Raw genomic sequence first — 14,739 nt, 5'->3', positions numbered from 1 at the left:
ACCTGCTACTTCTCATTGTGTGCATCAGAGGGAACTGGATCAGAAGTGAAGGAGCTTGGGCTCCCATACAGGATGTGGCGACTCAGGTGCTGTGCCACCCCACCCACCCCCAGGGTACAGGTCTCTCATGTGGGTGGCAGGAACCCAGCCATTCAAGCCATTGCCACTACCTCCCAGGGTGCACATCAACAGGAAGCAGGAATTGAAAGTGGAGCTGGGACTTGAACATCTGATACGGGATGTCAGGGCCAGCACTGTGGCATAGTGGGTAAATCTACCGCCTGCAGGGCTGGCATCCGATATGGATGCTGGTTCGAGTCCTGGCTGCTCCACTTTCTATCCAGCTCTCTGCTGTGGCCTGGGAAGGGAGTAGAAGATGCACTCTCATGGGAGACCTGGAAGAAGCTCCTGGCTTCAGATGGGTGCAGCCCCAGCCGTTGTGGCCATGTGGGGAGTGAATCAGCGGATGGGAGATTGAGTCTCTCATGCTCTCTCTGTGGCTCTTTCAAAAAGATATGGGATGTGGGTATTCCACTGTTAACTACTAGGTCCAGCGCCTACTACTTCTGCTTGCTTCTTTAATTGCATCATCTCTTAAGTCCCTCATTAGAATATTAAGTTGTTTCTCTGTGTTCCTTTTTTTTTTTTGACAGGCAGAGTGGATAGTGAGAGAGAGAGACAGAGAGAAAGGTCTTCCTTTTTGCCGTTGGTTCACCCTCCAATGGCTGCTGTGGCTGGCACATCGTGCTGATCCGAAGCCAGGAGCCAGGTGCTTCTCCTGGTCTCCCATGAGGGTGCAGGGCTCTAGGACTTAGGCCATCCTCCACTGCCTTCCCGGGGGATAGCAGAGAGCTGGCCTGGAAGAGGGGCAACCGGGATAGAATCCGGCGCCCCAACCAGGACTAGAACCCGGTGTGCCAGCGCTGCAAGGCGGAGAATTAGCCTGTTAAGCCACGGCGCCGGCCTTTTTTTTTTTTTTTTTTTTTTTAAAGAGATCTATTTGTTTACTTGAGAGGCAGAGTTACAGAGAGAGAGAGAGAGAGAGAGAGAGAGAGAGAGAGAGAGAGAGAAGAGGGTAAGACATAAGTTTTCCATTTGCTGGTTCACTCCCCAAATGGTCATCCTCCACTTGGGCCATCCTCCACTGCTTTCCCAGGCCATTAGCAGAGAGCAGTGGATCAGAACTGGAGCAACTGGGACTCACACCAGTGCCCACATGGGATGCCAGCACCGCAGGCGACAGCTTAACCTACTAAGCCACAGCGCCGGCCCCTCTGTGTTCCTTTTTAAAAAAAGATCTACTTTTCTTTATTTGAAAGGCAGAGTGGCAGAGAGATTTCCCATTTGTTGGTTTAATCCCCAGATGGCTACAATGGATGGGGCTGGGCCAGGCTGATGTCAAAGTAGGAGCTCCATCCTGGTGTCCCACAGAGGTGGCAGGAGCCCAAGTAATTTGGGCTGCTTTCCCCTGCCTTCCCAGGTGCATTAGGAGGGAACTGGGTTGGAAGCAGAGCAGCCAGGACTCCGGTATGAGATGCTGGTGTTTCAGGCAGTGGCTTAGTCCACCGCCAGCTCCTCTCTGTGTTCTGAGGTTTGAATCTCCTTGAGACGGCCATTTCTTCTGTGCATTTGGAAACTGCAGTTTGGAGGTGACTGGCTGCGGGCACCTGATTTTGCCCCTTGGTGAGGTCGTGGTTTCCTGGAAATTCTTGGTACTTGATGCTGTGCGGTGCCTGCACACTAGGGTTATTATTTTCCTAGGAGAAATACTCCAATCTCTCTGCTGATTTTCTCTGAGCCTGTGGCCACTTCCCCTATTTCACCACTAGATGGTGCCCTAAGCTGGGTTTTGCTGTAGGGCCGCTGTTGGTGCGTTGTTTCTGTTTGATTTCTGGAGAATGCTTGTAGCTCAGCTTTGTGCCCAAGCGCTAAGCGGTGTGTTGTTCAGAATGAACTGCGGAGGTGTCTAAAAAAGAGGTAGTCTATCCCTATAAGCCTCTTCCTGGGGCTGGCCTGGGCCTGTGGCCACCAGCCACAGTGCTGTCACCTGGACCCATAGCCTGCTTAGGCCAGGGCCCCACGGGGGTTGGGCCAAAGCCTCTGCTGCTGTGGGTTGCCTGTTGTTGAGGCGTCCTCACAGCCAAGGCCCCTGCAAGCAGCCTCAGCTGACGCTGGCTGGCACGTACGTCTGCCCAACCCGGCCACGTGACTCCATCTGTCACCAGCACAGATCTGGCGTTGGCCTAGGGTCTGTCCAACATTGGGCTTTTCCAGCCCAGTGCCGAGTCCCAGGACACAGTTCTGTGGTTCCTTGCTGTCTGAGCTGGGTTCCACGTGGGTCTCATCATCACGAGGGTACATGCCAGGCCCACATAGAGCTGGCGAATGGCCCACTGGAATTTTTTTAAAAAAATATTTACTTATTTATTTGAAAGGCAGAATTACAAAGAGGCAGAAGCAGAGGCAGACAGAGGTCTTCCATCCGCTGGTTCACTCCCCAGATGGCCGCAATGACCAGAGCTGAACTGATCCGAAGCCAGGAGCCAGGAGCTTCTTCCAGCTCTCCCACGTGGGTGCAAGGATGCAAGGGCTTGGGCCATCTTCCATTGCTTTCCCAGGCCATAGCAGAGAGCTGGGTTGGAAGTGGAGCAGCCGGGACTAGAACTGGCGGCCATATAGGATGCCGGCACTGCAGACGGTGGCTTTATCTGCTACCCATAGTGCTGGCCCCAACTCATTTGAATTGTAATATGCTATAGTATAGCAGGTAAAGCCGCTGCCTGCAGGGCCGGTATCCCATACGGGCACTGGTTTGAGTCCCAGCTGCTCCACTTCAGATCCAGCTCTCTGCTAATATGCTTGAGAAAGCAGTGGAAGATGGCCCAAGCGATTGGGTCCTTGCATCCACGTGGGAGACTTGGAAGAAACTCCTGGCTCCTGGCTTTGGATTGGCTTGGCTCCAGCCATTGTGACCATTTGGGGAGTGAACCAGCAGGTGAAAGATCTCTCTCTGCCTCTCTGTAACCCTGCCTTTCAAATAAATAAATAAATAAATAAATAAATAAATCTTTTAAAAAAAGGGCACCTATTTAGTAAAAAACCAACAACAACAGAGACTTCTACAAGACGACCTAAATGATACACTACTAACAACCCTTCCTGAGCACTGGCCTTTTCAAGCACCAAGTGGCTGCCTTAAATGGCGAGTCCCCAAATGGATTAACCCCTACTACCTTCCAGTCGGCATTCCTAAGCCGTGAATAAAACGGGGCTTGTGGATTTTGGCTTTGTTCACCTGTGAGGACCACAGGCACTGGCTTTGGGTGGGCTTCACTTCAGTGGTCAGGTGTGTGTGTCACGTATGGAAATGAAGGAAGGAGGAGATCACACGGAAGCCAGGTGACCTAGTCTTACGTTACGGTGTTAGTTTGCCTTTTATTGTTTCTGAGTATGAAGAGCACGTTGGTTGGGTGGGAGTTATGGTCTGACCTCTGCAGGAGGGGCCTGGTTCAGCCAGGGACGGGCAGGGAATAGTGGGAAAGCAGCACCCCCAAGGTCAAGGGCTGCGATCTGCCTGAATGGGCCGGGTCAACCCACAGATGGGAGACGGTCAAACAGGTGTTGTGTTGGGGCTGGCTGCTACCCAGCAGTAGGTAACAGGAGCACCCTGTTATAACGTTCCACTGGCCCCCTGTTCTTCTCTGCTGTCTGTTCTGCCTGCCTGGTTGCCAGCATCAAGGGCACAGGTATCTTGTGTGTTGTGATTAAACAGGACCATGCCTGGCACAGGGCACTCAATAAATGTTTGCTAAGTGGGTGACTAAATTCTCTGACCAGAATTCTTTTGCAGCTGGGTCTGGTCTTGAAATGGGGGAGCTTATTGGAGCTGGGTTTTGGGGGGTTGCATCCGTCAGCGTGGGCTGCTGGAACAGCACAGCACAGACCAGGGCTTTCACAGCCGGACTCAGTTCCCACAGTTCCGTGGCTGGAGGTCCGGGCCCAGGGAGCCGGCAGATTCGCTTCCTGGTGAGGGCCCGTCCTGGCTTCAGAGGCCCCGCCTCCCCGCTGGGGCCTCCCTTGGTACACACAGAGGGGAGTCCATCTCTTCCTCCTCTTCTTTATTTTTCTTTAAAAAGCGATAACTTTATTATCAAGGAAGAGTTACAGAGAGATCGATCTCCCATGTACTGTTCACTCCCCAAATGGCCACAATGGCTGAGGCTGGGCCAGTCTGAAGTCAAGGGTGTGGAGCTCTATCCGGGTCACCCATGTAGGTGGCAGAGGCCCAAGCACTTGGTCCATCTGCTGCTGCTGCCTTCCCAGGTGCATTGGCAGGGAGCTGGATCAGAAGCAGAGCAGCTGGGTCTGGAACCAGCGCTGTGATACTGAAGTTGGCCTGGCAGGTGGTGGCATGTCCTGCTGTGCCACGACGCCAGCCCCCCGGCTCCTCCTCTTCTTAGGAAGACCTTACTCCATTACAGGGACCACCCCTGCAGCCTCAGCTGAGCCTCAACACCCCTAGAAGCCCTGGCTTCTGACACCGTGGTGTTGGGCGTTGGAACTCCAAGATAAGGATTTGTGGGGGACGCACACACTCAGTCCAGGATCAAGGGGCCAGGAAGTTCGGCCCCTGGTGAGACCTCTCTTCCGGCTTGTGGATGGCTGCTCTCACCGTGTCCTCCTTCTGTGTGTGCAGAGAGAGAGAGAGAGAGAGAGAGAGATCTCGGGCCTCTCTTCCACCCTTATGATCTCATCCAACCCTACTTGTTGCCCTCAGATCCCATATCCAAACAGTCGCACTGGGGGTACAGCTTACCCACATGGACTTTGGGGGACACAGCTCTGTCCACAACTGGACACTCCTATGACGCGTGTGTATCTGGTACCCACCATGGTGTCAGTTTCCTAAGCCCCCGACAAGCATGGTGCTCAGCACCGCCCCAGTCATGATCTCACCACACCAGCACCTCAGCCTGGCAGCCCCCGGCCACCAACTACTCCCACGTCTCTTGGGCCTTGGGAGGGGTCGTCTGTATTGCAGGGTCATATGTGGCTGCTTCCCAGCTAACAGTGTGGCTCAGCTGCTGTGTGTAGGGCCTGGGGGTCTCTTCCCTGGCTATGGACCCCCCAAAGTTCTGCATTAGTCATTGGGAAAGACATGAGGTTTGGGGCTGCGACTGGAGAGCTCCTAAGATCAGAGGTGGTGGGAAGCCTGACTTGAGTCCCAGTGGAGGAGTCTCCAGCAACAGAAGCAGCAGCAGGAACAAGTGACAGGAACTCGGGAGTCCAGGGTCCAATCCCAGGAGGCTGAGGGTACCCAGTATGTTCCCTGGCCCCGGGAACCCACTGTCACAGTCTGAACACCTGGCTCTGTCCTGAGCCACTCAGTGGACAGGGAACAGCGACGGCACTGTGCATTGTGCCAGACAGTCCCGACTCTGAAGCTGTTGACCGGGCTGGGGCACCCTTTGTGCTCGGAGCCCTTCCTGGTGCGGGCAGTAGGGTGCTGGCTGAGCAGGAGCTGCGATAGGGGGCTTCTGTGCTCAGCCCTGTGGCCACACGGGGGCGCTGCCGCGCTGCTCTCGGCGCTTGACAGCCTCCCGGGAAGGGGCGTGCGTGGTGTCCGGTAGAGATGGAACCCCGGGGCCCGGCTTCACTGAGGGACAAGCCCGCTTCTGAGCAGTCCTGGACTGCACGGGGGGCCCACTGCGGCAGAGGCTGTAGGAGAGGAGCGCCCAGCCGCCCTGTGTGTCCTGGAGGTTTCCACCGCCCCCTGACACTCCTCCTCCAGCCCCTGGTCACTGCTGAGAAGTAGAACCGCTTCCTCCCATTCTCTGCTGCTTTTCGGCGCCCTTGCAGCGATCACAACCTTTGGGGAGGAGCTGCGAGGCTCTGGAGCCTTGCTCATCTCTGCAGAGGTCCTGGGCGCCTGGGGTCCCCGGGGACAGAAGCAGTGTCCCGAAGGGAGCTTTTCAAAACCACCTGATGCTGGAATTCCCTCTCATCTGCAAGATGAGTTTACCTGGCGTGGCCAGTGGCTGCGTGACTCAGCCCAGCCCCAGACCCCCATGGGGTCTTTCCCTTGGGGGCCCAGCATGGTGCTCCCTGAGTGAGGACACAGCTCCCAGGGTCAGCTCCCTGTCTAGCATGGTCCTCTGCTCCTCTTGCACAGCTGGTCCCGCACTGTCCTTCTCTGGGCAGGGGCCGGCACTGTGGCATAGTGAGTAAAGCCGCCACCTGCAGTGCTGGCATCCCCTTCCGATCCAGCTCTCTGCTATGGCCTGGGAAAGCAGTGGAAGATGGCCCAAGTCCTTGGGCCCTGCACCCATGTGGGAGACCTGGAGCAAGCTCCTGGCTCCTGGCTTTGGATCGACGCAGCATCTGGGGAGTGAACCAGCAGATGGAAGACTCTCTTTGCCTTTCCTTCTCTCTCTCTGTAGCTCTTTTGAATAAATATATTAAATCTTTAAAAAATAGAAGAAAGTGAAAATAAAGAGAATTTCCATGTATAGTAGACTGGACACACACATGTGTATCATTCCATTCACAACAATCTCCTGAACTGAACTTCAGTTTGCAATCACATCCCAATTAAACACACAAAGACGAAGGAAGCCGTGCTTGGCAGAGTCTCTGCCGCCCTCCCCAATAAACACCACAGGGCTGTTCCCCTTCCCCCAGTTCCTCAATCAAACACTAGCGCTAGCCTAGGTCCCGCTGGGAAGGGGTTCACAGAGGTAATTAAGGTGTGAAGTCAATCATCTGAAGGCGAGTGGTGATGCTGAAGTGTCCTAACTGGGGGAGAGGGGCCCTTACAGCACTGGGTTCTTCCATGGGATGGATTTCTCCCCTGTGGGCTTTGAACATGGAGGGGCTGTGTTCCCAGAACTGCTGGTGGCCCCTAGGGGTTCTCAACAGCCCCCCACCCAGTGCATACATGCACCTGTACCCTGACAGCTGGAGACAGGACCCCCCGTTCTCCAAGTGCAAGGCACAGAATTCTGCCCATGGTTCGGGCAGAGTTCAGAGGAGGTCTCCATCCCCAAGATGGCAGCACAGCTCTGGGGAACCCTGCACCCAGAACACGTACGTGCACGGCAGCCTGGAATTTGACCCAGGACCAGCAAACAAACAAGAGGCGTTGTCCCAGGCTACACAGTGTGTGGTGACCTGTTATGCAGTGACAGGAAGCTGGTGACACCCAGGCTCAGGTGTGCACCAGGTACCAGCTAAACGTTGCCATGTACCACCAGAGTGAGTTCAGGAACTGGTGTGCACACTCAATGAGTGAAACAAAACCTTTTCCTAACTTTTTTTGTGTTTTTCACTTCACAATTTTGGTGTGATGCAGTTCCATTTGAATACAATCAGATTCCACCCATTTCACAAATATTGATTGGTGCCTCCTATGCAGCAGGTGTGGCTCTGTATGCTGGGGTTACAACTTTGACCAAAACAGCCCTAAGCCTTTGTACTTGTCCGTCTTATATTCTAGAGGTTTCTTGAGCGTGAGATGGAACCATTGGGTGTTTTTATTTAATTTTCTTTATCTATTTGAAGGAACAAAGAGGGAGAGAGAGGAAGAGGGAGCACTCCCTGCTGGGGCTAGACCAGGCTGAAGCTGAAGGTGGGAGCTGGGATTGCAACTCCAGTCTCCCAGGAGGGAGCTGGCAGGGACCCAACTACTGGAGCTGTCTACACTGCTTCCAGCGTCTGCATTAGCAGGAAGCTGGAGTCAGGAGCTGGAGCTGGGACTCGAATGCAGGTGCTCTGCTGTGGGATGCAGGTGTCTTAACCTCTCGGCTGAATGCCCACCCCCGAGGACTTTAAACGAAGAGCTGAGACAACCAGACTCACATTCGCAGGATGACAGCACTGCGGAGAGAGGAGGCTGGGCGTGGCTCAACTCGGGGTGAGAGGGTAGTGAGGGCTAAGAGAGAGGAGAGGGGCTGAGGGATGAGGGAGACAGAGAAAAGGGGCAGAGACGCAGGAGGCGAGAAAAAGAAGTGGAACGGAAGAATTTTAAAGCAGTGGGATTTGCAGGTTTAAATATTGTTCTATGTTTTTAAAAAATATTTATTTATTTAAAGTCAGAATTACAGAGCGAGGGAGGGAGGAGTGGAGGGAGAGAGAGAGAGAGAGAGAGAGAGAGATTTTTCATTTGCTGGTTCACTCCCCCAAATGGCTGCAATGGCCAGGGCTGGGCCAGGCCAAAGCCAGGAGGCACGAACTTCTCCCCACGTCTCCCACGTGGGTGCAGGGCCCAAGCACTTGGGTCATCTTCCACCGTTTTTTTCTGGTGCATTAGCAGGAAGCTGGGTTGGAAGTGGAGCAACCGGGACTTGAAGCGACATCCCTATGCAATGCCGGTGTTGCAGGCAGTGGCTTTACCCACTACACCACAGCACCAGCCCTAAACATTATCCTATAAATGATATTTATTTATCTACCTGTTTGTTTATTTTCAAAATGGCACCACATTGTTTTATTCCAACTTTCAAACAATATAAACAGGTGATGATGATTTCTGTTGCCAAACCAGGCACATGACAATAAAGGAACAGAAAAAGAATTGACAAAAACAGAAATCATTAAAAAAACCCGAGTCTTTCACATTTCAGAGCAGTGCTCCGGCAAAATCGGCAAATCTTTCTGGCCAGCTGCCTCCGACCAGAACTGCAACAAATCCCTGATCTTAGTGAGAGTGCCGCTGCGTTCCCCATAGTTTGTCATCCGAGTCACCGCATGTCACGCTGCTCCACTCAGACTTTCGTAAACCTGATCTTTCTGCTTTTTTTTTATGGGTAGGGAAGGCACACATGATCTTTTTATTACTGGGAGAGAGAGGGAGAGAGAGAGAGAGAGAGAGAGGGAAGGAGGGAGATCTTCCCATCTGCTGCTTCGCTCTCAAAATGGCCACAACTGCCAAGACTGTGCCAGGCCAAAGCCAGGAGCCTGGAGCTCTCTGGGTCTCCGCCATGGGTGCAGGGGCCCAAGCATTTGGGCCATCTGCTGCTGCTTTCCCAGGAGCATCGGCATGGAGCTGGATCTGAAGTGGAGCAGCTGGGACGCAAACTGGTGTCCATTTAGGATGCCAGCCTTCAGGCGGTGGCTCCACCCCCTATGCCACAACAGCGGTCCCCTGTAGACCTGACCTTGAGAAGTGATGCTGTACCCGGACAGCTGGAGACGGGACCCAGAGCTGTGCTGCCATCTTGGGGGTGGAGACCTCCTCCGAACTCTGCCCGAACCATGGGCAGAATTCCGTGCCTTGCACTTGGAGAACGGGGGTCCTGTCTCCAGCTGTCAGGGTACGGGTGCGTGTATGCATGGGGTGGGGAGCTGTTGAGAACCCCTAGGGGCCACCAGCATTTCTGGGAACACAGCCCCTCCATGTTCAAAGCCCACAGGGGAGAAATCCGTCCCATGGAAGAACCCAGTGCTGTAAGGGCCCCTCTCCCCCAGTTAGGACACTTCAGCATCACCCCTCGCCTTCAGATGATTGACTTCGCACCTTAATTACCTCTGTGAACCCCTTCCCAGCGGGACCTGGGCTAGCGCTAGTGTTTGATTGAGGAACTGGGGAAAGGGGAACAGCCCTGTGGTGTTTATTGGGGAGGGCGGCAGAGACTCTGCCAAGCACGGCTTCCTTCGTCTTTGTGTGTTTAATTGGGATGTGATTGCAAACTGAAGTTCAGTTCAGGAGATTGTTGTGGATGGAATGATACACATGTGTGTGTCCAGTCTACTATACATGGAAATTCTTTAGAGTGGGCGGGGTCGGAGGATGGCTGAGATGGCCCAGAGAAGGACAGTGCGGGACCAGCTGTGCAAGAGGAGCTGAGGACCATGCCAGGCAGGGAGCTGGCCCTGGGAGCTGTGTCCTCACTCAGGGAGCACCATGCTGGGCCCCCAAGGGAAGGACCCCACGGCGGTCTGGGGCTGGGCTGAGTCACGCAGCCACTGGCCACGCCAGGTAAACTCATCTTGCAGATGAGAGGGAATTCCAGCATCAGGTGGTTTTGTCCCTTCAGGACACTGCTTCTTTCCCCCGGGGACCCCAGGCGCCCAGGACCTCTGCAGAGATGAGCAAGGCTCTAGAGCCTCACAGCTCCTCCCCAAAGGTTGTGATCGCTGCAAGGGCGCTGAAAAGCAGCAGAGAATGGGAGGAAGCGGTTCTACTTCTCAGCAGTGACCAGGGGCTGGAGGAGGAGTGTCAGGGGGCGGTGGAAACCTCCAGGACACACAGGGCGCTGCGCGCTCCTCTCCTGCAGCCTCTACCGCAGCTGGCCCCCCGTGCAGTCCAGGACTGCTCAGAAGCGGGCTTGTCCCGCAGTAAGGCCGGCCCCGGGCTGCCATCTCTACCCGACACCGCACACACGTCCCTTCCAAAGTGAGGGTCCCCTGGCTCTTTCCATCCGAGGGTCTGCGCGGGGCCCGCAGTCTGGGGGACCTCAGCCGGCCCCGGAGACTCGGAGCCACCTGGGTACCACGCGGGGAGGGGTCGCGAGCTGCGATCGGGCCCGGGTCACTCACCGGCCGCGCTCTGGTTGTAGTAGCCGCGCAGGGTGTTCAGGCCCACGCGGTAGGTCTGCGTGGTGGCCTTTAACTTCTGAGTCTCCTGGTCCCAGTACCCCGGCTCCACCTGCCGCATCCACGGCGCCCGCGGCTCCATCCTCGGGTTCTCGGCGTCGCTGTCGAAGCGCACGAACTGCGTGTCGTCCACGTAGCCCACGGCGATGAAGCGCGGCTCCCCCAGGCCGGGCCGGGACGCCGCGGTGTAGAAGTAACTCAGGGTTGCGAGCCTGCGGGCGGGAGCGGCTGAGAACTGCCGACCCCAGCTCGCAGCGGGACGCCCGGGTCTGAGTCGGGTGGGACCCGGCGGGGAGGAAGGGGAGAGGGGGTCGGGAGACGGAAAAGGGGCGAGTAGGGAGGGGCAGCACCAGCGCTGTCGAGGTGGGGGCGTCTGGGCCAGGGGCTGAGGAGACGCCGCTCCCCCGGGGTCCTGTGTCCCCACTACGCGGTCCCCTCACTCCTGCCCCGCAGAGGCCGTCTCCCTCCCGACCCCGCACTCACCCGCCCGGGTCTCGGTCAGGGTCAGGGTCAGGGTCCCCGCGAGCAGCAGGAGGGGAGTCCGAGGCGCCATCAAGTTCAATTTCTGGGTCTGGAAACCGGACGGCCAATGGGATTGATACCTAGGCCCGCGTCACGCGTGTCCAGGCAGAAGGACTCGACCCAGGTTGTGAAGTGGAAGTGAAACTCGGGGACGCGGGGACTCCCCGCGCTGGGCTTCCCCGGCCCAGACCCGCCCTGGGATCGAGACCCTGAGCACCGCCAGGGACCTGGTCTCTGACCCCACCCCTGCCCTCCGGAGCCCAGGAGCCCCGCGCAGCTCCCCGAGGCCGGGCAGCAACTGTCTGAGGAACCCGGAGAGCCCCAGGCCGGCCCAACCCCTCCCTTCCCTTCCCGGATCCCTGTCCCTGAGCTGTGCCGGCTCCTTACCTGTCCCCTGGACTCTTTTTTTTTTTTTTTTTTAATATTTTTTAAAAATTTATTTAGTATTTGAAAGGTAGAATTACAGAGAGGCAGAGAAAGAGATAGACAGAGAGGTCTTCTATTTGCTGGTTAACTGCTCAAATGACTGCTATGGCTGTAGCTGATCTGAAGCCAGGAACCAGGAGCTTCCTCCAGGTCTCCCATGCAGGTGCAGGGGCTCAAGGACTTGGGCCAGCTTCTACTGTTGTCCCAGGCCACAGCAGAGAGCCGGATCAGAAGAGGAGCAGCTGGGGCTAGAACTGGCGCCTATATGGGGTGCAGGCAGTGCAGGCAGAGGATTAACCTACTGCACCACAGCGCCGGCCCCTACTGTAAACTTTTGAACAGTAAACCAGTGAATGGAAAATATCTCTATCTAGCTATCATCCATGGATCTGTCAGTCATCTATCTTATCTATGTCTCTGACACTCTACATTTCAGATTGGTTCAAAATAAATAAATAAGTGTCTGGGACCAACAGCACCAAGCACCAGCAGCCTGGCCGGCAGTATAGTCTGCCCCCCCCCCCCCCCGAGGGTCCAGGACCCAGGAAGCCAAGATGCTGGCCAGAGAGGCACACTTGATCTTTTTTATTTCAGAGAGAGAGAGAGAGAGAGAGAGAGAGAGCGCGAGCGATATCTTTCCATCTGTTGCTTCGCTCTCAAAATGGCCACAACTGCCAAGATTGTGCCAGACCAAAGCCAGGAGCCTGGCGCTCTCTCTGGGTCTCTGCCACAGGTGCAGGAGCCCAAGTATTTGGGCCATCTGCTGCTGCTTTCCCAGGAGCACTGGCATGGAGCTAGATCCAAAGCAGAGCAGCTGGGACGCAAACCGGCGTCCATTTAGGATGCCAGCACGGCAGGCAGCGGCTCCACCCCGATGCCACAACAGCGGTCCCGTGTAGACCTGACCTTGAGAAGTGACGGTGCGGAGTGTGCTGTGACTGCAATGGGCGCCGACTGAGGACACAGCGAGGGCAGTGAAGTCACCAGGCTCTCTGACGGCATCAGGGATCGTCAGCTTACTCAGCGGGTTCAAGCCAAAGGGTTGTTTTTTTAATAGAAAGCTTTTATTTGATAAGTATATGTTTCATAAGTACAACTTTTGGATTATAGTGGTGCCAAAGGTTTTCAAGATAGCCCCTCCCCCCATCTTGTATTGCAAATATTTCATATAAAACATGAAACTGAATTCTGTTTTCTAAGAAAAACCTGAATTTGAAAAAAAAGATTTATTTTTAGATTTTAAAGGCAGAATTACAGAGAGAGAGAATGAGAGAGAGACAGAGAGAGGTCTTCCAGTCACTATTTACTCTCCAAATGGCTGCAACAGCTGGAGCTGAGCCATTCCGAAGCCAGGAGCCAGGAGTTTCATCCAGGCCTCCCACCTGGGTGCAGGGAACCAAGGACCCGGGCCATCTTCCACTGCTTTCCCAGGCACATTAGCAGGGAGCTGGATGGGAAGTGGAGCAGCTGGGACTTGAACCAGCGTCCGTATGGGGACGCTGTGGTCCCTTCACTCCATTTGTGTACCTGGTCAAACTTCCAGGCCAGGATCAAATTCCCATCAGCTGTCACCACAGGACCGGCCTTGAGAATGGCCATTTGAAGTTAAACCTCACCCCCAAGCTTCGCGGTCACTGCTCGACTCACCGGGACACAGGCCATTTGGTTGTCCTCTATGCCATTGGTCCCCGAGATCCTTAGACTCTTTTCTGAAATCAGAGACCAGGATGACGTGACCGGCAGAGCCTGCCGGCATCTCCCCGCTGGTCAGGCAGCCCCTAGCACGCTCGATGAGATTGAGATCAGCATCTGCGGGTCAGCACCGTCCATAGCGAGGTCAGCCGCTAGGTGTCGCTCCAGGTCAGACTGCAGCACCAGCCGCCAGGCCTGGGGGGAAGTGGGAACGCAGCAAGTTCAGATCGTCGGGCTTCACTCCCGCAGTTCGCAGCATGGCCAGCACAAGTCTGGAACCACTCCCGGTTCCCAGCGCTTGGTTATCCTCATGTGGTTCTCCGCCACTGCGCGGCCGGCCAGCATCTTGGCCTCCTGGGTCCTGGACCCCGTGAGGGGGGCGGGCAGACTACACTGGCAGCCAGGCTGCTGGTGCTTGTGCTGTTGGTCCCAGACACTTATTTATTTTGAACGAGGAATGTCAGAGACATAGATAAGATAGATGATTGATAGATCCATGGATGATAGCTAGATAGAGATATTTTCCATTCACTGGTTTACTGTTCAAAAGTTTACAGTAGGGGCCGGCGCTGTGGTGCAGTAGGTTAATCCTCTGCCTGCACTGCCTGCACCCCATATAGGCGCCAGTTCTAGCCCCAGCTGCTCCTCTTCTGACCCAGCTCTCTGCTGTGGCCTGGGAAAGCAGTAGAAGATGGCCCAAGTCCTTGAGCCCCTGCACCCGCGCAGGAGACCCGGGAGAAGCTCCTGGTTCCTGGCTTCAGATCACCTCAGCTCCAGCCTTTGCAGTCATTTGGGGAATGAACCAAAGGATGCAAGACCTCTCTGCTTATCTCTCTCTCTGCCTCTCTGTAACTCTACCTTTCAAATACTAAATAAATTTTAAAAAATCTTTAAAAAAAAAAAAGAGTTCAGGGGACAGGTAAGGGCAGGCACAGCTCAGGGACAGGGATCCGGGAAGGGAAGGGAGGGGCTGGGCCGGCCTGGGGCTCTCTGGGTTCCTCAAACCACAGCTGCCGGGCCTCGGGGAGCCGACAACACGCAGCGCGGGGCTCGCGGGGCTCGGGAGGGCAGGGGTGGGGCAGAGTCCAGGTCCCGGCGTGGGGCTCAGGGTCTCGGTCCGGGCCGGAGTTTTGTCCAGGGAAGCTGAGCGGTAGGGAGTCTCCGGGCCCTGAGTTTCACTTCCACTTCACAACCTGGGTCGAGTCCTTCTGCCTGGACACTCGTGACGCGAGCCCAGGCCTCACTTTCATTGGCCGTCCGGTTTCCAGACCCAGAAATTGAACTCGATGGCGCCCCGGACCCCCCTCTGCTGCTACTGGGGTCCCTGGCCCAGACCCTGAACGAACCTCAGGCGGGTGAGTGCGAGGTCCAGAGAAAGACGACCTCTGCGGGGCAGGAGCGAGGGGACCGCGTGGTGGGGACACAGGACCCCGGGGGAGCGGCGTCTCCTCAGCCCCTGGCCCAGACGCCCCCACCTCGACAGCGCCGGTGCTGCACCCTCCCCAC

General features: G+C 55.8%; 1 pseudogene; it reads right to left on the bottom strand.

Moving 5' to 3' along the window:
• Nucleotides 1-8,289: 8,289 nt before the first annotated feature.
• LOC133756476 (ribose-5-phosphate isomerase-like) lies at nt 8,290-14,483 on the bottom strand (annotated as a pseudogene).
• Nucleotides 14,484-14,739: the final 256 nt, after the last annotated feature.

This window comes from Lepus europaeus, chromosome 3, assembly GCF_033115175.1.
Source record: "Lepus europaeus isolate LE1 chromosome 3, mLepTim1.pri, whole genome shotgun sequence".
NCBI lineage: Eukaryota > Metazoa > Chordata > Mammalia > Lagomorpha > Leporidae > Lepus > Lepus europaeus.
Note: the sequence above shows the minus strand (reverse complement) of the source record. Positions and strands in the feature narration are given on the sequence as shown.